This window comes from Scyliorhinus torazame, chromosome 8 (genome assembly GCF_047496885.1).
Source record: "Scyliorhinus torazame isolate Kashiwa2021f chromosome 8, sScyTor2.1, whole genome shotgun sequence".
NCBI classification, from domain to species: Eukaryota; Metazoa; Chordata; class Chondrichthyes; order Carcharhiniformes; family Scyliorhinidae; genus Scyliorhinus; species Scyliorhinus torazame.
Genome location: NC_092714.1, coordinates 195,074,904 through 195,099,147, shown reverse-complemented (window position 1 = coordinate 195,099,147; position 24,244 = coordinate 195,074,904). Strand labels below are relative to the sequence as shown.

The 24,244-nt window shown below is 53.5% G+C and overlaps 1 long non-coding RNA gene across 1 annotated transcript; it reads right to left on the bottom strand.

Annotated features, from left to right (window-relative positions):
- Window positions 1–16,151: 16,151 nt before the first annotated feature.
- Window positions 16,152–19,904, bottom strand: LOC140428813 (uncharacterized). Its single transcript, XR_011948896.1, has 3 exons — window positions 19,782–19,904; window positions 19,534–19,662; window positions 16,152–16,239 (listed from the first exon to the last, which is right to left on the bottom strand). It is a non-coding gene; the product is annotated as an uncharacterized lncRNA (long non-coding RNA).
- Window positions 19,905–24,244: the final 4,340 nt, after the last annotated feature.

Below are 24,244 nucleotides of genomic sequence, written 5' to 3'. Positions count from 1 at the left end.
TGCAGCGACTGCGGGAAGAAAGGGCACTTTGCGAGGTTCTGCCTGGCCAGACCCAGGGGCCAGAAAAACAAAGAACAGCCGGCCCGAAAATCGGGCTCCCAGGCCCGCAGGCCTCGCAATGCTGCTGCGCACCGACCCGACACGTCCTCTTCTGACGCGTCATCAGCCTCGTGCGAATCATGGGAGCGGCCATCTTCTCGACCCGACACGTGCGACCAACGGCAGCGGCCATTTTACGACTCTGACAACCCGCGACTGGGTGCAATCACCCTCGATCAAACTCGGCCAAAACACCTTCAGGACTCCATGATGCAGGTCCAGGTCAACGGGCACAACACTGCATGCCTCTTCGACTCCGGGAGCACGGAGAGCTTTATCCACCCTGAAACGGTAAGGCGCGGCTCCCTACGCACCCATCCCACATCCCAATCCATAGCCCTCGCATCTGTGTCCCACTCGGTACAAATCACGGGGTACTGTATTGCGGATCTCTCGATCCAGGGTGCCAAATACACCCGTTTCAAATTTTATATCCTCCCTCACCTCTGTGCCCCCCTGCTGCTCGGACTGGATTTCCAGTGCAGCCACCGAAGCCTGACACTGAAGTTCGGCGGACCCTTGCCCCCCCCTTACGGTGTGCTGCCTTGCGACACTGAAAGTCGCACTCCCCTCGCTATTCGCTAACCTCACTCCTGACTGTAAGCCCGTCGCCACCAGGAGCCGGCGCAACAGTGCCCAAGATATGGCTTTTATCAAGTCCGAGGTCCAGCGTTTACTGGGAGAGGGGGTCATCGAGGCTAGCAACAGCCCTTGGAGAGCGCAAGTGGTGGTAGTCCGGTCCGGGGAGAAGAAACGGATGGTCGTGGATTATAGCCAGGCCATAAACCGATTCACGCAGCTTGATGCGTACCCCCTTCCTCGCATTGCGAAAATGGTAAATCGGATCGCCCAATACCGAGTCTTTTCCACGGTCGACCTCAAATCTGCCGACCACCAGCTCCCCATCCGACCAAAAGACCGCCCCTATACTGCCTTCGAAGCAGCCGGCCGGCTCTTCCACTTCCTCAGGGTCCCCTTTGGTGTCACAAATGGGTTCTCCGTCTTTCAAAGGGCGATGGACCAAATGGTGGACCAGTACGGTTTGCGGGCTACATACCCGTACTTGGACAATGTCACCATCTGCGGCCATGATCAGCAGGACCATGACGCTAACCTCAAAAAGTTCCTCCAGACCGCCCGAGCCCTTAACCTGACCTATAACGAGGGCAAATGCGTTTTCCACACCACCCGGCTGGCCATCCTCGGCTATTTCGTGGAAGACGGGGTCCTAGGTCCCGACCCCGACCGCATGCGCCCCCTTAAGGAACTCCCTCTCCCCCACAGCCTCAAGGCCCTCAAACGGTGCTTGGGGCTTTTCTCCTATTACGCCCAGTGGGTCCCCAAGTATGCGGACAAAGCCCGCCCACTCCTAAAGACCACCACTTTTCCCCTCTCGGCTGAGGCCCAATTGGCCTTTAACCGCATCAAGGCCGACATCATCAAGGCCGCCATGCACGCGGTGGACGAAACCATCCCTTTCCAGGTAGAGAGCGATGCATCAGACATCGCCCTGGCTGCTACCCTCAATCAATGAGGCAGACCAGTAGCGTTCTTCTCCCGAACCCTCACCGCCTCCGAGATTCGACACTCTGCAGTCAAAAAGGAGGCACAAGCCATTGTGGAGGCTGTGCGGCGCTGGAGACACTACCTCGCCGGTAGGAGGTTTACCCTCGTCACCGACCAACGGTCGGTCGCCTATATGTTCGATAACACGCAACGGGGCAAAATAAAGAACGATAAAATTTTGAGGTGGAGGATCGAACTCTCCACCTACTCGTACGATATCAAGTATCGTCCAGGGGAGCTCAACGAGCCCCCAGATGCCCTGTCCCGCGGCACATGCGCCAACGCGCAGGAGGACCGCCTGCAAGCCATCCACAATGACCTCTACCACCCGGGGGTTACCCGGCTCGTCCATTTCATCAAGTCCCGCAACCTACCTTACTCAACCAAGGAGGTCAAGGCCATGGTCAGGGCCTGCCAGGTCTGTGCAGAGTGCATACCGCACTTCTATCGGCCAGACAAGGTTCGGCTCGTGAAGGCCTCGGGCCCCTTTGAGCGACTGAGCGTGGACTTCAAGGGGCCCCTCCCGTCCACCAACCGTTATGCCTATTTCCTCACCGTGATCGATGAGTTCTCCCGTTTCCCATTCGCCATTCCCTGCACCGACATGACCTCAGCCACGGTGATTAAGGCACTGCACAGCATCTTCACCCTGTTAGGTTTCCCTGCTTATATCCACAGCGACCGGGGTACATCGTTCATGAGCGATGAACTGCGTCAGTATCTGCTCAGCAAAGGCATCGCCTCGAGCAGAACGACCAGCTATAACCCACGGGGAAACGGGCAGGTGGAGAGGGAGAACGCGACCGTGTGGAAGGCTGTCCTTCTGGCCCTGCGGTCGAGAAATCTCCCAACCACCCGCTGGCAGGAGGTCCTACCCGATGCCCTACACTCCATTAGGTCACTCCTCTGCACGGCCACAAATGAGACCCCTCATGAGCGATTGTTTCGCTTCCCCAGGAAGTCTACCTCCGGGGTCTCGCTTCCACCTTGGCTGACGGCTCCGGGACCTGTTTTTCTCCGGAGGCACGCGAGGAGCCATAAAACGGACCCCCTAGTTGAAAAGGTCCGACTGCTCCACGCCAACCCCAATTACGCCTACGTGGAGTACTCCGACGGCAGGCAAGATACGGTTTCCCTCCGGGATCTGGCGCCCGCTGGATCCTCCACCACAGACGCCCCTTTCCGCGCCGCACCCCTGCAGGACCTGTCGCCCCCTACAACACACCCCCTTCCGGCCCTACCACCCGTTGGTGAGCCCCCCCTTTACACACACCCCCGGCGCCGGCTCCGCTACCCCCGGCCCTGCCTAGTTCCTCTGCCCCGGCTCCACTACCCCCGGCCCTGCCTAGTTCCTCTGCCCCGACCCGGACCGAAGCTCCGACCGCTGTGCTCCCGGATGTGCCCTCAACCGGGACGCACCACCGCCCGAACTGAGGAGATTGAGGAGGACGATCCAGCCGCCGAGACGGATGGACCTATGATGGCACTTCACCCCCGCCGGACTCCTTTTTAAACAGGGGGTGAATGTGACGAATGGTTACTGCCTTATCATCATGTAAGGTGATGTCCCCTTTAAGACCAGGCTTGGAACACTGGGGACTCCGCCTCTGGCTCCGCCCATCTGGGAGCCATACATAAAGGCCTGCCTCATGGTCTGTATAGCAGTCAGCTCTCGTCCAAATCTGTAGTATAGTTATTAGCCTAATAATGCCTTCTTTACAGTTTAATCTCTAAGCATCATTATTGAGGGTACCTCAATCACCAGGGACTGCCAGGTCTGTGCAGAGTGCAAACCGCATTTGTACCAGCTGGACCGCGCGCGCCTGGGGAAGGCCTCCCGCCCCTTTGAACGCCTCAGCGTGGATTTCAAAGGGCCCCTCCCCTCCACCGACCGTAACACGTATTTCCTCAGTGTGGTCGATGAATATTCCAGATTCCCCTTCGCCATCCCATGCCACGACATGACGTCTGCCACCATCATCAAAGCCCTCCACACAATCTTCGCTCTGTTCGGCTTCCCCGCCTACATCCACAGTGACAGGGGATCCTCATTCTTGATGAGCTGCGTCAGTTCCTGCTCAGCAGGGGTATCGCCTCCAGCAGGACGACCAGCTATAACCCCCGGGGAAATGGACAGGTGAAGAGGGAGAACGGGACGGTCTGGAGAGCCGTCCAACTGGCCCTACGGTCCAGAAATCTCCTGGCCTCCCGCTGGCAGGATGTCCTCCCCTATGCACTTCACTCCATTCTGTCGCTATTATGCACCGCCACTAGCGACACACCCCATGAACGTCTCTTTGCCTTCCCCAGGAAGTTCACATCCGGGGTGTTGCTCCCGACTTGGCTCGCAACTCCAGGACCCGTACTCCTCCGTAGGCACGTCTGACTCCACAAGTCAGACCCGTTGGTTGAATGGGTGCAGTTACTTCATGCTAACACCCAGTATGCCTACGTAGCATACCCCGTCGGCCGCCAGGATACTGTCTCCCTCAGGGACCTGGCATCAGCAGGTTCTACACACACATACCCCTCCGGCCCGGCTCCTCCACCCCTCCCCCGGTGCACCCAGCAGCAACCCCCCCAGGACCATCCGTCCTCCCTCTGCCCATGCCTGAGGAGGAAGACGATTTTGGCATGCTCCCGGAGTCACCAAGGGCCAGACCAACACCGGAATCGTCACCACCACATCAAGGCCCCGGACTGGCTAAATCTATAATTGGTTCGTGACTATCAAACCACCTTGTATTGGACTTCAAAAAAATTTTTTTTTTCTCGCTTCTGTATATTAAACCTGCTCTGTATATAGTTCCCCACCAACCCCGCCAAACGCAATTTTAATAGGGGGTGAATGTGGTAATCACCAATGTTGTACATATTAGAAGATGTGTGGTAAGACCCTTTACTACAGGTACGGGGGTAGTTCCTGCCTGCTGGCTCCGCCCAGTAGCGGAGTATAAATATGTGTGCTCCATGTGCAGCAGCCATTTTGCCAGCTGCTGTAGGAGGCCACACATCTTAGAGTAATAAAGCCTTAGTTGTATTCAACTGTCATCTCCGTGCAATTGATCGTGCATCACTTGTGCACCTGCGAAAAGAATGAGAACTCCTTTTCTCCCGGGTGCAGGAACCTCCATGGGTCCACCTCCACCATCTGTTCCATGAAGGTCCCTAGCTCCCTAGCCATGCCAGACGTTTTCCCCGTTCTGGGGTTTGATCAGTCGGTCAGTGGGTCCAGCACGCAGTTAAAGTCGCCCCCTATAATCAGTCGGTGTGTGTCAAGGTCGGGGATTTCCGCCATGGTCTTCTTTATGAATTCTGAGTTTTCCCAGTTGGGAGCGTACACATTTATCAGTATGACAGGTGTCCCTTCCAGAACACCGCTGAATATGACGTACCTGCCACCTGGGTCCGTAACTGTCTTGGTTCCCGTAAACCTCGTCCTTTTGCTAATTAATATTGCTACCCCCCCTAGCCCTCGTCCCGCAGCATGAGTGGTATGTCTGTCTCACCCTGCCCTTCCTTCCCAGCAGTCAGTCCTTCTCCCTCAGAGGCATCTCTTGCAGGTAGATTATGTCTGCTTTTAGGCTTCTTAGGTGGGCGAACACTCTGGATCTTTGCACTGGGCCGTTGAGTCCCCTTACACTCCAGGTAACAATCCTGGTGGGGGGTTTCTGACCCCCCAGTCCTGTGGGATCACCCATACTTACCTGGTGGACGCGCCCCTGCACTCCGGGGTTTCCCTTTGCTAGGGGGCCGTCCAAAATGGCCATGGTCACCGCTGTTAGCATGGGGTCGGGCCCCAGCGCTCAGGGCTTTCCATTTGCCCAGGGGGCACCCAATGCGGCCACCAGCTGTGTGTATGCCACACGGGTGTGCCTCTGCGCTCCGGGCTCTCCCTCCGCCCTGGTGCCCTCTCGATTGGCTGTTTGCGGTGCCCTCTTGGTTCCTCGTCCTGCCGAGGCCTATGTCTATACTGTTTCACTATCTCACCCTTCTCTTTGCTTCTCTTTTGTTCTGCGTTCTCCCGCAGACTCCTCTACCCCCCCTAGCCCCTGTACCTTTGTCCCCCTTCTGCGTTCTCCCCCCCTTCTGCCCCCCCTCCCCTCCTTGTGCCAGGCGCTCCCATTCCCCTGAGAGGGTCGCCGCGGCCCTCCTTCCTTCCTGCCCTCCCGTGCTGGCCCTCCTCGTTAGTACAGTGGCCCTCCTCCCAGTATTCGCCCAGTTCTGGCTCTGTTTAACCTTTTTCCTACTGGCCCTTGTCCCGCCCTCCTGTTTGCTTTCCTCACCCTCATTTCCCCAGCTCCAATCCCCCCCATTGCATTGAGAGAGGAGACAAGCTCTGAGACAAGACAGCACAGTCCCACGCAAGGCATAACACACATGTGCACGGTTCATGAGTCCATTATCCTTGTTTGCGGTCTGTCCTACGATCTTCGTTCTGGTTTTCCCTTCTGTAGCACCATCGATCACACACGAGGCGAGACATAGAGAACTTCAATCGAGGCTTTATTGAGCAGACTTGTTCAGACTTGTTCCCCAGCAGCTCAGTCACAGAATGCAGCTGCGGGGAGTAAACCGGGTTCTTATACCCCGCCTGTCTGGGTGGAGCCCAGTAGGCGGCAGATCCAATCGGGACCCAGCATCTGTCCTCCAATAGCTCCTCGGCATTCATGGTGCACCGTATTACCCCTAATACATACCACCACATTCTCCCCTTGTTAAAAAAGAACCCTGTGGGTGGTGGGTGGTATGGTGGTAGGGGTTTACAGGGTCGGTACCTTAACCATATAACTATATACAACCATGCCGCTTTTACTGGGCCACCGAATTATTCACATTTTACCCGATTTGCAGCGTTAACTATTTACAACAATGCCGCTTTACTGGGCCACTGAATTATATACATCTTAAGTCGACTCGATGAGTCGAGATGGTGCTCTGGTCGCCCTCTCCGATCGTTGCAGCCCGGGTGGTGGTGGTGGTGGTGCTAGCTCGGGTCCGGTCGACTCTGGGAGCATCGCGCTGTCCCTCTCTGTTTCCTTACTCCTGGGCGGGCCTGGGAGGAGAACCGATCCACCTGGGAAGGGGGTGGCTGTGGGGTGCACCGGCGGGAGTGAGGGGGTGGTGATTGGTGTTAGGGGGGTGCGGGGAGCTCCGGCGGGCGGCAGGTCCCGCAGAGAGACCGTGTCCTGTCGGCCGTCTGGGAACGCCACGTAGGCGGACTGCGGGTTGGCGTGGAGTAGATGTACCTTTTCCACCAGCGGGTCTGATTTGTGCGCCCGCACATGTTTCCGGAGCAGGATGGGTCCCGGGGCCGCCAGCCAGGTCGGAAATTACGTTCCAGAAGCGGACTTCCTAGGGAAGACAAGGAGGCGCTCGTGCGGCGTTTGGTTCGTGGTGGTGCACAGCAGGGACCGGATAGAGTGAAGGGCATCCGGGAGGACTTCCTCCCAGCGGGAAGTTGGGAGATTCATAGACCGTAGGGCCAGTAGGACGGTCTTCCAGACCGTTCCGTTCTCCCTCTCTACCTGCCCGTTCCCCCAGGGGTTGTAGCTGGTCATCCTGCTCGAGGCTATGCCCTTGCTGAGCAGGAATTGACGCAGCTCGTCACTCATGAAGGAGGACCCCCTATCGCTATGGATGTAGGCGGGGAAACCGAACAGGGTAAAGATGGTGCAGAGGGCTCTAATGACCATGGCCGCGGTCATGTCGGGGCAGGGGATGGCTAAGGGGAACCGGGAGTATTCGTCAACGACGTTAAGAAAGTACGTGTTGCGATCGGTGGAGGGAAGGGGGCCTTTGAAATCCAGACTGAGGCGTTCAAAGGGACGGGAAGCCTTTATCAGGTGCGCTCTATCTGGCCTGAAAAATTGCGGTTTGCATTCTGCGCAGATGTGGCAGTTCCTGGTGACTGTTCGGACCTCCTCGACGGAGTACGGGGAGGTTGCAGGCCTTTATAAAGTGGTAGAAGCGAGTGACCCCCGGGTGGCAGAGGTCCTCGTGGAGGGCTTGGAGGCGGTCCACTTGTGCCCCGCTGTGCACTATCGAACATGAAGGCTACCGACCGTTGGTCAGTGAGGAGAGTGAATCTCCTACCGGCCAGGTAATGCCTCCAATGTCGCACACCTTCCACTATGGCTTGGGCCTCCTTTTCTACTGTGGAGTGGCGAATTTCTGAAGCGTGGAGGGTCCGGGAGAAAATGGCCACGGGTCTGCCCGCTTGGTTGAGAGTGGCCGCCAGAGCTACGTCGGATGCGTCGCTCTCGACTTGGAAGGGGAGGGACTCGTCGATGGCGCGCATCGTGGCCTTTGCGATATCCGCTTTGATGCGGCTGAAGGCCTGGCGGGCCTCTGTCGACAGGGGAAAAATAGTGGACTGGATTAGTGGGCGGGCCTTGTCTGCTTACTGGGGGACCCACTGGGCGTAATGAGAAAAGAAGCCCAGGCAGCATTTCAGGGCTTTGGCACAGTGGGGAAGAGGGAATTCCATGCGTTCAGGGTCGGGTCCTATCACTCCATTACGCACTACGTAGCCCAAGATGGCAAGACGGTCGGTGCTAAACACGCATTTTTCCTCGTTGTAGGTGAGGTTGAGGGCGTTAGCGGTCTGGAGGAATTTGCGGAGGTTGGCGTCGTGGTCCTGCTGGTCGTGGCCGCAGATGGTGACGTTGTCGAGGTACGGGAACGCGGCCCGTAAACCGTGCTGGTCAACCATTCGGTCCATCTCCCGTTGGAAGACCGAGACTCCGTTTGTGACGCCGAATGGAACCCTTAAGAAGTGGTATAGCCGCCCGTCTGCTTCGAAGGCAGTGTACTTGCAGTCACCAGGGCAAATGGGGAGCTGGTGGTAGGCGGACTTAAGGTCCACGGTGGAGAAGACCTTGTACTGTGCAATCCGATTGACCATGTCGGATATGCGGGGAAGAGGGTACGCATCTAGCTGCGTGTACCAGTTGATGGTCTGACTGTAGTCTACGACCATCCTCTGCTTCTCCCCTGTCTTCACTACTACCACCTGAGCTCTCCAGGGACTGTTGCTGGCCTGGATTATGCCTTCCTTCAGCAGCCGCTGGACTTCGGACCTGATAAACGTCCGGTCCTGGGTGCTGTACCGTCTGCTCCTAGTGGCGACGGGTTTGCAATCCGGGGTGAGGTTCGCAAACAAGGAGGGCGGTTCGACCTTGAGTGTCGCGAGGCCGCAGATAGTCAGTGGGGGTATAGGGTCGCCAAATTTAAATGTTAAGCTCTGGAGGTTGCATTGGAAGTCCAACCCCAGGAGAGTGGGAGCGCAGAGATGCGGGAGGACATACAGCCGGTAATTTTTGAACTCTCTCCCCTGCACCGTTAGGTTTGCGATGCAGAACCCTTTGATTTCAACAGAGTGTGATCCCGCCGCCAGGAACATTTTTTGGGTGCTTGGCCGAATTACCAGGGAACAGCGTCTTGCCGTGTCCGGATGAATAAAACTCTCCGTGCTCCCCGAGTCGATCAAACACGGCGTCTCGTGCCCGTTCACCAGCACCTTTAGCATTGTCGTCTGGAGCGTCCGGGGCCACGACTGGTCGAGGGTCACCAATGCCAAACGTGGTTGGTGCATCAGATCGTTGTCTTCAGGCAGTGTGGAGCCGTCCACACTGGGGTCCTTGCCTGTCAGCCAAGATGGCGGCGTCCATGGATTGCACGCTGCTGGGGGTGGACAAAATGGCCGCTCCTATGGGTCGCACGCGGCCGGGGGTGGATAAAATGGCCCGTAGGTAGGAAGATGGCAGCGCCCGTCCCCCCCTCGTGGTGTCCAGGGTCCAAAATGGCGGCGCCCGTTGGCCGCCCGTGAGTCGCTGGGGGGGTTGAGCCCGTGGTCCCGTTTGTTCCCCAGAGATAGCGGCGACCCCACGGGACTGGCACACCGCTGCGTAGTGCCCCTTTTTGCCGCAGCTTTTACAGGTGGCCGAGCGGGCCGGGCAGCGCTGGTGGGGTGTTTCGGCTGCCCGCAAAAGTAGCAGCGGGGCCCCCCTGGGTGGTCTGGGATACTGGCCGCACACGCTTGCGGAGGGTGGGGGGTGCCGGGGGGGGTCGGTCGTGGCGGGGGTCCCCGCAGCCCAAGGGGCTGTAGTGCGGTCGGGGGCATAGGCGCGGGCGTTTTGGGAGGCCACGTCATGGGAGGCTGCAAGGGCCCGTGCCTCTGTGAGTCCGAGAGAGTCTTTCTCTAAAAATCTCTGGCGAATTTGCGACGATGCCAAACCCGTTACGTAAGCGTCTCTGATCAGGAGGTCCGTATGTTCATTCGCCATTACCGCTGGGCAGTCGCAGTTTCTTCCCAGGATCGTCAGCGCGTTAAAGAATTCGTCCAGCGATTCCCCGGGGATTTGTCGTCTCGTCGCAAGCTGGTAGCGTGCGTAGACCTGGTTGACGGGCCTAATGTAGGTCTGTTTCAGCAAGTTGATCGTCGCTGGGAATTCTTCCGCGTCCTTGATGAGTGCGTAGATTTCGGGACTCACTCTGGAATGCAGGACCTGCATCTTCTGGTCTTCCATTGGTCTGCCGGGGGCCGTTTGGAGGTACCCCTCAAAGCACGCCAGCCAGTGTTTAAACGCCGATGTTGCGTTAGCTGCTTGGGGCCCGATTCGCAGGCACTCCGGGGCGATCCGGAGCTTCATATTCCTTTTTAAGTCTGCTCAATAAATTGTAGCACCATCGATCACACACGAGGCGAGACGTAGAGAACTTCAATCGAGGCTTTATTGAGCAGACTTGTTCAGACTTGTTCCCCAGCAGCTCAGTCACAGAATGCAGCTGTGGGGAGTAAACCGGGTTCTTATACCCCGCCTATCTGGGTGGAGCCCAGTAGGCGGCAGATCCAATCGGGACCCAGCATCTGTCCTCCAATAGCTCCTCGGCATTCATGGTGTACCGTATTACCCCTAATACATACCACCACACCTTCCTTTTCCGTCCCTATGTCTTTCATTGTGGTTGCGTGTGCTCCTCCCCCAGCTTGTTCGCTCTAACAAACTCATCAGCCGCCGTTGGGGTGTTAAAATACAGCTCTTTCCCCTCAAGTATTACCCACAGTTTGGTCGGGAATAACATCCCAAATGTTACCTTGCTTTTGTGCAGTGCTGATTTCGCCTTGATAAAATCAGCCCTTTTTTTGGCCAGGCCCGCCCCAATTTCCTGATACTCCCTTATGGTCTTCCCTGCCCACGTGCTCTGTTTCGTATGCCGGGCCCACTTTAGGATTCTCTCCCGGTCTTCGCAATAATTGCTCTGGGCCGGTCCCCGGCTTTGGGCTTGGGTCGGAGCGCCGTGCGCGCCCTGTCTATTTCCGGTGGGTTTGGGAATACCTCCTTTCCCACTAGCTTGCCCATCATTTGGGTGATGTAGCCTGTTCGGTCTCTGCCCTCTATCCCCTCTGGCAGACCCACTATTTTAATGTTCTGCCGTCTGGACCTATTTTCCTGGTCCTCCACTTTCCCTCTTCGGCTCTCCTGGGCCGTTACGAACCTTTTGACCTCAGCTTCTAGGGTTATCACCCTGTCACTCTGGTCCAAGGCGGCCCTCTCCAACTCCAGAATCGTTTTTTTCTGCGCCTTCACTTCCCTTTCCAGGCCTTCGATGGTCTGCTGCATTTTGTGCGTCGATTCCTTCATCATTGCTTGGAGCCCCGACCAGAACGCCTCCTCTATGCTGGTCGCTGCGTCCTGCTCACGCTCTGCTGCTTGGTCTGCCATCGTTTTCTCTTTCAGGCTCGCCTGTACTCCGTCTCGTCTTGTGGGGCCGTCTGCCTCCTCGACCGCCGTCTGCCTCCGCGACCGCCGCTCATGCGCCTTACCCTCGCTGCTGCTGCTGCTTGCGTCTCACTGTCCCTTCGCCTTGGTGTTTTTCTTTCCTCCAGCCATCTGCCTGTCTCTCTTACTTTCCCCGCTGCTGTTCCGTCCCCTGGGGTTGCTCTCACTTCCCCCGCTCCTCTGCTCTCGCTGGGTCTGCCTCAGGCTTCGGGTTTCCCTTTTTCTTTGTTGGGGGGGGGGGTTGTGGTTTGTTCCCTTCCTCCCTTCCTTCCTTTCTCTCTTTCCTGGTCTCTTTATTTATTTACTTTTATTTTTCCCCCCTTCCCCTTCTCTTTTTTCCTCCCCCCTCCTTCTCACTGGGTCAGGAGGGTTTGGGAGAGACGTTTCCTGGTGCGGACTGGAGTCCCTCTTTGTCTTGCCACTCACCACGTGGTCGCTTTTGGAGGGGGGGTGGTCCCCTCTCTCTCTCCTGCTCGTTGGCCCTTGCTGGCTCCGCTCCCGAGCGCTTGTATCTCTTATATTATTCTCTAAGTCTGAATAAAGATTGTAGACTTCCAGTTAATACAAATACTTTATTCAGTAGGTTTGTTCTGTTTCCAGAGCTTAACTAGATATGATACAGTCAAGAGGTATGACCAGTGAAGCTAAGGTAAGAAATGAAATGAAAATGAAAATCGCTATTGTCACAAGTAGGCTTCAAATGAAGTTACTGTGAAAAGCCCCTAGTCGCCACATTCCGGCGCCTGTTCGGGGAGGCTGTTACGGGAATCAAACCGTGCTGCTGGCCTGCCTTGGTCTGCTTTCAAAGCCAGCGATTTAGCCCTGTGCTAAACTGCCTATGCTGAGCTGTCTCTGTGTGCTCCTGCTCCCTAGCCCTGTGCTTCTGAAAGAGGCGGATCCTACCTTGGGCTGGACCCTTTATACCCATCTCTGATGCCCTCTAGTGGCTGTTACATCTGTCTGCAGTCCCTGGTGTCTGTGCAGATGTATGTACAGATTTTATTGGATATGTTTTCTAGACTGGCCTCAAGAAAACTACATAACAAGTGGTGAGACTATGCAAATCTACACACTGTGTAAATGATAAAAGTAATACAGAAACAATTAGCTGTGTTGTGAGTCCATCGTGAGAAATATCCATATCCGTCTTGTGCGTGTGTTGAAGTGTCATCACAAATCTAGCCGGTCGGGTGCCTTACGGCTTCTGCTGGAGCTTCTTAACGGTGGTAGTAGGGATGATGGTTTGATGTCATCAAGAGTACTGTCTGGCATTGTGTGGCGAGGAACGTCCTGTGGACAAATGGACTCGGTCAAGTCCAGTGTGGGAAATACGGTGTCGTAGGTCGAATCTCTAATAGATCCCGGCCATTACGGCGAAAATGTACTCCCGCAGACGATTTGACAATGTAGGACCGCGGTGCCTCCTGCCTGATCACCGTGGCTGACTCAGACCATCCGCCTCCTGGGTCCCTGATTCTGATGGTGTCACCTATTGTCAGTGATTTGAGTGGGATCGCATGTTGATCGTAGTATAGTTTTTGTTTGGAGCATAGTGCCCGCATGCCGTCGAGAACCGGTGTGTTGCCGGGGTCTCGGAATTGCTTTGCCGGTAGGGTTGTCCGGATGTCTCTGCCGAAGAGCATTTGCGTTGGCGACAGTCCTAAGCTCAATGGGGTTGCTCGGTACGATAATCGAGCTAGGTTGATGTCGGAACGTGACTCGGCTGCTTTGCTGATGAGCCGCTTCATGATGTGGACACATTTTCCCCCTGTTCCATTTGATTGTGGGGAGCGATTCTGTGTCGTACCATTGTCTGACCTCGACTTTTTCCTGTGTTTGTGGTATTGATTCTGTATGCCATCGTTCGTGAAAGCTGTTTTGCTTGTTTGTTCTGGAGCAGATGTGAATGTGTGAGATTCTTTATCATGCCATGGCAAGTTTGCAGTCTTGTCATTGTTTCGCAGTGTGCTGTGGCATTGTCCTTCACACGCAGAGTTGTACCATGTTGCACAGGTCGTTGTTTCATTGCTGTCGTTCTTTTTGTCCCGCTTGTTGATTCTGGGATGCTTCTTGTTGCTTTTGTCATTCTTGTTGCACTGCATGTTGTTTTTGTTGTTGCTGTTGTTTCTGATGTGCTTCGTGCGGTTTTTGTTGTTCTTGTTGCGCTCAATGAGTGTGCCATGTGGATGATTTGAGTCATTATCACAGTTATTGGTGTCAGTGTCCTTTGTGGTATCTGTTACATTGAGCGCATCTTCTTGAGAATTGTGAGAATGATCTGATGTTGCATTGATGTTGGTGACATCAGTCATTTGTGGTGGATTTGATTCCTCTTCTTTGCTTACTTGGTACTCCTCTTCATTTCAGGATCACTTGAATTATCATTGAGTTCTTGGTGCTCCTCTTTTGGAGTCATTTCAGATTCATTTCAATCATCTGTGATCTCTTTGTGCTCCTCTTCTGGAGTCAAAATCTTCACGATTTCATTTTGTTGTGGGTCGTGGTTCTCCTTCTCTGGAGTCAAAATCTTCAAGATTTCTATTGACGTGGTCTCTCTGGACTCTTGGTGCTCCTCTTCTGGAGTCAAAAGCTTCAAGATTTCAATTGACATGGTCTCTCTGGACTCTTGGGTGGCCGTCCTCTGATTATTGAGTGCTTCTGTGCAGACGAGCTGAGATATGTCAGTCTCGCTGTGATCCTGCACATCCTGTATGGGAATTGTGATTTCTTCGTCACTTGTCTCACATTCAGTGGGTAGACATTCAGTGTCTTCTTCTGGTGGCTCAAATAAACTTGATAGATCTTCATGGTCTGGTACATGCATGGCATTCGCTATGTAGCGTTTGCTTGCTTCCATTTTTGAGTCTGTCACCGAGCTGTCTGTGGAGGCTTGTGTCGCTCTCTTTGTGGAGTCCTTCATCGTTCTCTCTGTGGAGCCCTTCATCGCTCTCTTGTGGAGCCCTTCATCGCTCTCTCTGTGGAGCCCTTCATCGCTCTCTCTGTGGAGTTTGTCATCTCTCTCTCTGTGGATTCTGTCATCGCTCTCTTTGTGGAGTCGTGCAGTGTTCTCGCTGTAGAGTCGATCTGTGCTCTCTTAACGGAGTCGTTCTGTGCTCTCCGTGTGGCGTTGTCTTCATCTTGGGTATTGCTGTCATCCAATGTATCGACGATCTGCCATGGCATCATGGTGTTGGATTCATCTACCATGAGAAGAGTCGTATTGAACTGTTCAACCGTGTTGCTCATGCTGTGATCAGGATCTCCGAACAACTCAGCCACGTCTGAGCAGTATTGTGTGTATTGTTCGATAGACAAATCATCGCTTTTTGTTTCGGAGTTGTGATCATTCTCTTCATGTTCAATGAACAAATCATCTTCTTGTGTGGAGGCTGGGACCCTTCGTGGTACATGGACCACTCTCTGTTTCTTGGCATCAGGCCGCAGCATAATCCTGCACTCACTCACGAGTCGGGATGTCATATAGAACATAGAACATAGAAAATACAGCACAGCACAGGCCCTTCGGCCCACGATGTTGTGCCGAACCTTTGTCCTAGATTAATCATAGATTATCATTGAATTTACAGTGCAGAAGGAGGCCATTCGGCCCTTTGAGTCTGCACCGGCTGGGCTGAAGATTCCCCATTCCAAAGAACTCATCGTCGGGGTCTTCACGGTACAATACCTCTAGTTGCAGTTCGGATTTGGTACTGGGGTAGCCATCTCCCAAGATAAAATCTTTGTCTGAGTCGTAGTCTACAAGGACCATATCATCTTCTAGGGCAGTGCTAACTGCTTGTTCCAGGGTATTGTGAAAATTATTTTTAACTGCTGGTGTAAGTTCGGGCATTGTTCTGTCTTTTGAGGCAAGAAAATTGGGTGTTGCAGCTTTAAATTTATTTTTGTTCATTTTCGTGCATTTCCCTTTTAAGTGGGTGTGGTCCTGGTAATCTGACATCATGATGCTAGTGACGTCATGTGCCAGACTGGATTGCGCATGCGCAAATCGAGTTTCTTTTACTGTGCGCTCTTGGCACAACTGCGCATGTGCGGCTCCTTCCTCAAGATAGCTGCCGCTCAGAACTTCCTTCAATCCTGTCTCTGCCTCGAGGTAAGTTTTGCCACCGTTTTTTCCGATTTTCTTTTGTAGACACTGATTCTGTGTTTGTAAAGACTGACAGTATTGATTTTGTTTTTGTTCATGAGCAAGGCATTTTTGTATAGCGATTTCTAGAGTTAGATGCTTATTTTGTAATAGTTCTTCCCTCAAATTTTTATCAGATAGTCCAGAAATTAATTGATGCATTATCACAGTGTCTCTGAAATCAGCATAATCACAGCTTTGTGGTATTAACTTGAGATTTGTAATAAAATCAGAGATGGGACCTCCGTTTCTCTGACAAGAGTTAAATCTTTCCAGCATCTCACCAGCCTGTCTATTGCAGCATTTAGCAAATTTTTTGAGCATGATTTCTACTTTGGATTTGTCTTCGAAGTAATTAAAGCAATTATAGATTTCTCTAGCTCCATGCCTTCCTGTTGAGTGAAGTAGGGCTATTTTCATTGCATCAGAAGCATGGCTTAAATCATTAGCTGTGATAAATATTTGGAACATCTGTTCAAACATTTTCCAGTTATAACTTAAATTACCGGTTGTTACTAGCCATCATGGAGTTCCAACAAGTTCCATCGAACCAGTTAGTCGTCGAGGATCCATTTGCTGCGAAGTCTTCCACAGTCGAATATCCGGTTTAAGTTTTTCTTCTCTTGCTGGTGTCTAACTAGCTTTCTGAAATCACACCGGGTACCATATATTATTCTCTAAGTCTGAATAAAGATTGTAGACTTCCAGTTCATACAAATACTTTATTCATTAGGTTTGTTCTGTTTCTAGAGCTTAATTAGATGTAATACAGTCAAGAGGTATGACCAGTGAAGCTAAGGTAAGCTGCTGCTGCTCCCTAGCCCTGTGCTTCTGAAAGAAGCGGATCCTACCTTGGGCTGGACCCTTTATACCTGTCTCTGATGCCCTCTAGTGGCTGTTACACCTGTCTGCAGTCCCTGGTGTCTGTGCAGATGTATGTAGTATGTACAGATCACTACATCTCTGGCTTCGCGGTCCGAGCTGCAGTTTCCCTTCTGCCACCTGTGCTCTGCTGTGCGGGGTGGGGGGGGGGGCAGTGCGGTGGGGGGGGGGGTGGCTCGGTAGGGCAGGCTCGAAGGCTTGCGCTAATTCTGTTCGGGGACACGACTCTCCTCGGCTGCTTCTGAGCCTCCGGCTCCGGTTCCTCCAGCACCTTTTTTTTTCTTCCTTTTAAAAAATATTCTCCGGCTCCTCTCGCACGCTTATTTCTCCCATGGGCCTCAGCTTACCGTCGGTCCGGTCCCTTGCGGCTTTTTCTTTTCCTGTTCGTACCTTCGGGGGAGCGCTGCGTGGGTTCTTTCTTTTAGAATAAAAATACCCCCAGGACGAAAGAAACAAAACAACAACAAAAAACCCTGAAAGTTTAGTCCTTTAGCAGGAGCTGCCCAGTGATCATCTTCCCCCTAAAGAGTTCTACCAGAAGTCCACAAAAGGTACCTCTTAAGAGCCAATGGTGTTGGAGGTAGTATATTGGCATGGATAGGGAATTGGCTAATGGGTAGGAAACAGCAAGTGGGGATAAGGGGTTCTTTTTCAGGTTTGCGATCTGTAACCAGTGGGGTTCCACAGGGATCAGTGCTGGGGCCGCAACAGTTTACAATACATATTCATGACTTGGAGCATGTAAGCGAATGTACTGTAGCTAAATTTCAGGTGACACAAAAATAGATGGAAAGGCAAGTTGTGAGAGGGATGCAAACAGTTCAAAAAGAGATATTGACCGCTTAAGTAAATGAGCAAGAAGTTGACAAATGGAATATAATGTGGGAAAATGTGAAGTTGCTCATTTTGGAAGGGAAAACAAAAGAACAGATCATTATTTGAATGAAAAAAAACTGCAGAAAGCTGCAGCACGAAGGGACTTGGGGGTACTTATGCACAAAACACAAAGCTAGCACACAGGTGCAGCAGGTAATCAGGAAGGCTAGGCCCTTATTTCAAGGGGGTTGGAGTATAAGAGTAGGGAAGTCTTGCTGCATCTGTACAAGGTACTGGTGAGACCACATCTGTGCTGAGAGCAATTTTGATCCCCTTATTTAAGGAAAGATATTATTTCAATGGGGGTGGCTCAGAGAAGGTTCACCAGGATGATGCCGAGTTTGGAGGGATTGTCTTATGGGCAAAGATTAAACAGGTTGGGAGTCTTTTGTACTCCTTGCCACAGAGAGCTTTGGGGGAAGAGTCCTTTTGTATATTTAAGGCTGAGAAAGATTCTTGATCAGTAAGGGAATCAAGAGTTACAGGGAAAGGGCACGAAAGTAGAAGTTAGGAATGCCGGATCGGCCATGATCCTATTGAATAGCAGAGCAGGCTTGAGGGGTTGGAAAGCCTACTCCTATTCTTATTTCTTATAGTCTTAACATGAGAGTTTGTGCTCCAGGAAAATCTAATGCTACCTTTGTGATGAACCTGAAACAACTCACTGAATACTGTGCGTTTGGGTATGTATTGAATGATATGCTGCTGGACAGACTGGTTTGCAGGCGTTTGTTTGCTGAATGAGATATTAATTTCAAACGTATTTTGGAACTTTCTCTCGCTATCGAGAGTGTCTCAAGAGGTTGTTAGAATCTGTAGTACGTTAACAATGGAGCAGTGCACCATGGCAGGCAGAAGCCTGTCACTGAGAATAGTGGTGGCACAAACATTAACACTGCTGCTTCACAACGCCAGGGACCGGGGTCATTTCTGGCCTTTGGTGACTATATGTGTGGAGTTTGCACTTTCTCCCCATGTCTGTCTGGGTTTCCTCCGCGTTTTCTGGTTTCCTCCCACAGTCCAAAGATTAGCTGGATTGGCCCCTTAGATTCCAAAGTTTAGTTGTGGTGAAGGGGATAGGGTGAGGAAGTGGGCCTAGGTTAGGGTGCTCTTTCGCAGTGTTGCTCTAGACTCAATGGGCCGAATGGCCTCCTTCTGCAGGGATTCTATGATTTCCTGTCTACCAAACGATGAGTCAGAAAAACCAAATTACAATGCATCAGCTGACAAGTACACATTTGCTAAAGGGGTGGAGGGAATCATGGAACAGACACATACAGATTTAGAGATGCTACTATTGCCACAAGAGAGGGCAGTGCAAAAAAAAAATAAACAACTAACAGAGCAGAGAATTAATCTGATTAAGTCAACTGACACTGCGGATGCTGCTGCATACTCTCTGATTCAGTTGACTATTGTTCAGTCTCTGCTCATTGCAGTGACAGTGCAGGTGAATGGCAAGCAACTGCAGATAGAGGTGGACACCAGTGTTTCAGCTACTGTTGTTGGTGCGCCCACATTCAAGTACCTCAGCGAAGGGGGCAATCTGTTGCCAGTGGAGTGCATGTCCACCCAACTGAGAACTGACATGTCAAAGGCATTGCTGCTGTTCCCATCTGCTACAAACAGCAGATAGCCCATTTTCCTGTGACAGTCGTAGAGGGGGAGGGGCCCGCCTTTGGGTTGAGTTTGGCTACAGAAAATAAATCTAGACTGGCCAGGAACAGTCCATTTGAAGTCTGATGGAATTCCGGAGCTTTTGAAGAAATATCACATTATTTTTCAGGAGTAATTGTGAAAACTGAAGGGCATGCAGGCTAAAATGCATGTCGATTCCCACTCAACACCACGTGTCTTCAAGGCCCGCCTTACTCACTAAGTGAAAAAGTGAAAGCGGAGTTCTGTAGGTTGGAAAACGTGGCAATAATTAAACCTGTCCAGTTTTCTGAGTGGACCACACCCTTCGCTCCAACTGTCAAGCAAGACCAGACCAATATGTCTGTGCAATGACCACAAACTGACAGTCAACAAAGCAGCAAAATTAGACAAGTAACCCATTCCCAGCATTGATGACTTTGTACATCAGGAGGCACATCATTCACCAAGCTAGATATGGGTCATGTCTATCAGCAGTTGGAATTGGGCAGCATGTTAAGTGAATATGTGACAATCAATACTTACAGCGGCCTCTACCGATATACCCGGTTGCCTTTGGAATTTCATCCTCGTGTGCCATTGATCAGTGAACTATGGAGAGTCTCCTGTAGGGCCTTCCATGTGCGGTTGTGAGCTTAGATGACATCCTCATCACTGGAACAAATGAAGCTGAACATTTAGCCAACCCCGAGGAAGCACTGAAAAGACTTTTGGAAGCAGGATTGCATTTGAAGTGAGAGAAATGCACATCCCAGGCATCTGAGGAAACCTACCTGGGCCACAGAGTGGACACTATGGGGTTGCATCCTGTTGAAGGCAAGGTTCAAGCCATTAAAGATATACCCTTACCCTGTAACGTGACAGAATTTAAGTCATTCCTAGGGATGATAAATTACTACTGATTTTTCTTACCTGACCTGTCCAACACTGTTGCTGAGGAAGAACCGCAAGTTCACAGCAAGAAGAAGAAGCCCTTGCAGCAGCGAAGAAATGGCTTCAGCCATTGTGCGTGGTGGCATTATGACCCTGTAGCGCACAATGACTTACGAGAGAGACGAATAGAGATGAAGTCGATGAGGCTTTATTAAGCGTGACTTGTTCCCCGCAGTTCAGCAACAGACTGGAGCGGCGGGGAGAAGCACGGGTTCTTATACTCCGCCTTCAGGGTGGAGCCAGGGGTCAACAGCCAACCAGGACCCGGGATCTGTCAGCCAATAGCATCGCGGCTTCACAGTCCCACATGACCCCTAATACATACTACCACATTCACCCCTTGTTAAAAATGAACCCGGCAGGGTGGTGGTTCGCATGGTGGTAGGGGTTTACAAGGCTGGTCCTGGGAGGAAAAATTTTGGGCATGTCATTACAATCTTAGCCCTACACTGGGCTATGTACAAGGTTTGTGAAACTATTTACAATATTCGTAAGAGAAAAAGAACATTTTCGTTACAGTCCAACAACATTCTTGGTGTCACACCGATGCCACGAGTCGAGCGGGCGGTCTGGTCTTCCTCGTCGATCGCCTCAGCCCCGGTGGTGGTGCAGGTGCTTGTTCCAGCGTTGTCGTCTCCGGGAGCGTTTCGGTGTCTGTTTCTGTTTCACTCCTGGTCGGACACGGGAGGAGGACCGACCCTCCCGGGAAGGGGGCGGTCACGGGGTGCGCCGGTGGCAGGGAGGGGATGATCGGTGTCGGGGGGGTGTGTGTGTTGCCGGCGGGCGCCAGGTCTCGCAGGAAGACCGTGTCCTGTCGGCTGTCGGGGTATGCCACGTAGGCGTACTGCGGGTTCGCGTGGAGGAGGTGAACCCTCTCAACCAACGGGTCCGACTTGTGCGCCCGCACATGTTTCCGGAGCAAGATGGGTCCTGGGGCCCCCAGCCAGGTCGGCAGCGACGTTCCGGAGGAGGACTTACTGGGGAAGACAAGGAGGCGCTCATGAGGCGTTTGATTAGTGGTGGTACACAGTAGCGACCGGATGGAGTGGAGATCGTCCGGGAGGACCTCCTGCCACCGGGAAACTGGGAGATCCCTGGACCGTAGGGCCAGTAGGACGGTCTTCCAGACCGTGCCGTTCTCCCTCTCTACTTGCCCGTTCCCCCGGGGGTTGTAGCTGGTCATCCTGCTCGAGGCTATACCCTTGCTGAGCAGGAACTGGCGCAGCTCGTCACTCATGAAGGAGGACCCCCTGTCGCTATGGATATATGCGGGGCAACCGAACAGTGTAAATATGGTGCTAAGGGCTTTAATGACTGTGGCCGCTGTCATGTCGGGGCAGGGGATGGCGAAGGGGAAACGGGAGTACTCGTCCACCACGTTCAGGAAGTATGTGTTGCGGTCGGTGGAGGGGAGGGGCCCTTTGAAATCCAGACTGAGGCGTTCAAAGGGGCGGGAAGCCTTGATCAGGTGCGCTCTATCCGGCCTGAAAAAGTGCGGTTTGCACTCTGCGCAGATGTGGCAGTTCCTGGTGACTGTACGGACCTCCTCCACAGAGTAAGGGAGGTTGCGGGACTTTATAAAATGGTAGAACCGAGTGACCGCCGGGTGGCAGAGGTCCTCTTGGAGGGCTTGGAGACGGTCTATTTGTGCGTTGGCACATGTGCCGTGGGATAGGGCATCGGACGGCTCGTTCAGCTATCCGGGACGGTACAAGATCTCGTAGTTGAAGGTGGAGAGCTCAATCCTCCACCTTAAGATCTTGCCATTTTTAATTTTGCCCCGCTGTGCATTATCGAACATGAAGGCTACCGACCGTTGGCCAGTGAGGAGAGTGAATCTCCTGCCGGCCAGGTAATGCCTCCAATGTCGCACAGCTTCCACTATGGCTTGGGCTTCCTTTTCCACTGAGGAGTGGCGGATTTCTGAGGCGTGGAGGGGTCGGGAGAAGAAGGCCACTGGTCTGCCCGCTTGGTTGAGGGTGGCCGCTAGAGCTACGTCGGAGGCGTCGCTCTCGACCTGGAAGGGGAGGGACTCGTCGATGGCGCGCATCGTGGCCTTTGCGATATCCGCTTTGATGCGGCTGAAGGCCTGGCGAGCCTCTGTCGACAGGGGGAAGGTAGTGGTCTGTATTAGCGGGCGGGCCTTGTCTGCATACTGGGGGACCCACTGGGCGTAATATGAAAAGAACCCCAGGCAACGTTTCAGGGCTTTGGAGCAGTGGGGGAGGGGAAATTCCATGAGGGGGCGCATGCGTTCGGGGTCGGGGCCTATTATCCCATTGCGCACTACGTATCCCAGGATGGCCAGCCGGTTTGTGCTAAAAACGCACTTTTCCTCGTTGTATGTGAGGTTCAAGGCGTTAGCGGTCTGGAGGAATTTTTGGAGGTTGGCGTCGTGGTCTTGCTGATCGTGGCCGCAGATGGTTACGTTGTCGAGATACGGGAACGTGGCCTGCAACCCGTGTTGGTCAACCATTCGGTCCATCTCCCGTTGGAAGACCGAGACCCCGTTCGTGACACCAAATGGGACCCTTAGGAAGTGGTATAGACGCCCGTCTGCCTCGAAGGCTGTGTACTTGCGGTCACCTGGGCGGATGGGGAGCTGGTGGTAGGCGGACTTGAGGTCCACGGTGGAGAAAACCTTATATTGGGCAATCCGATTTACCATGTCGGTTATGCGGGGGAGAGGGTACGCATCTAGCTGTGTGTACCTGTTGATGGTCTGGCTATAGTCTATGACCATCCTTTGCTTCTCCCCGGTCTTTACTACTACCACCTGTGCTCTCCAGGGACTATTGCTGGCCTGGATTATGCCTTCCTTCAGCAACCGCTGGACTTCAGACCGAATAAATATCCGGTCCTGAGCGCTGTACCATCTGCTCCTAGTGGCAACGGGTTTGCAATCCGGGGTGAGGTTTGCAAACAGGGATGGCGGTTCCACTTTGAGGGTTGCGAGGCCGCAGATAGTGAGTGGAGGTATTGGGCCGCCGAATTGAAACGTTAGGCTCTGCAGGTTGCACTGGAAATCTAACCCCAGTAATGTGGGCGCGCATAGTTGGGGAAGGACGTAGAGCCTGTAGTTTTTAAACTCCCTCCCTTGCACCGTTAGGTTCACGATGCAGAACCCTTTGATCTCTACGGAGTGGGATCCTGCAGCTAGGGAAATCTTTTGCGTACTTGGACGGATGGTCAAAAAACAGCGTCTTACCGTGTCGGGGTGGATGAAGCTTTCGGTGCTCCCGGAGTCGATCAGGCATGGTGTCTCGTGTCCGTTGATCAGCACCGTTGTTGTCGTCGTCTGGAGCTTCCGGGGCCGTGATTGATCCAGCGTCACCGAGGCCAGTCGTGGTCGTAGTGTCTCAGCGTCTTCTTCGGACCCCGTGGAGCCGTCGATGCTGGGGTCCTTTGTTGTCATCCAAGATGGCGGCGTCCATGAATCGCACGCGGCCGGGGGTGGACAAAATAGCCGCCCCCATGGATCGCACGTGGTCGGGAGTGGACAAATTGGCCGCCCCCATGCATCGCACGTGGCTGGGGGGTCACAAGATGGCAGCGCCCATCCTCCCCTCGTGGTGGTCGGGACCCAAAATGGCGGCGCCCGCGGGTCGCACATGGGGCACTGGGGGGGTTGGGGAGCGTTTGGGATGTGCTGGGCTCTTTCTTCTCCGGGGACTGCGGCGACCCCCCGGGACCGGCACACAGCCGCGAAATGGCCCTTTTTGCCGCAGCTCTTGCAAATAGCTGCGCGGGCCGGGCAGCGCTGCCGGGGGTGTTTTGCATGCTCGCAGAAATAGCAGCGGGCCCCCCCGGGATGATCTGGCGTCTTAACCGCGCAAGCCTGTGAGGGAGGGGGAGGGGGTTTGTCGCGCCGGGGGTCCACGGAGCCCAAGGGGCTGCCGCGCGGTCGGGGCCGTAGGCGCGGGCATTTTGCGAGGCCACATCTAGGGAAGCTGCAATGGCCCGTGCCTCTGAGAATCCTAGCGACTCTTTTTCTAAAAGTCTTTGGCGGATTTGGGGAGAGTTCATACCTGCCACAAACACATCGCGAATTAACATGTCCGTGTGTTCAGTCGCGTTTACCGGCGGGCAGCTGCAGCCCTGTCCCAAAATTAGCAGTGCGACGTAGAACTCCTCTAACGATTCTCTGGGACTTTGCCGTCTCGTTGCGAGTTGGTAGCATGCGTAGACCTGGTTCACGGGGCGAACGTAGATGCTCTTCAGTGCTGCGAGCGCCGTCGGGAAATCCTCTGCGTCTTCTATGAGAGGGTAAATTTCCGGGCTTACCCTTGAGTGCAGGACCTGC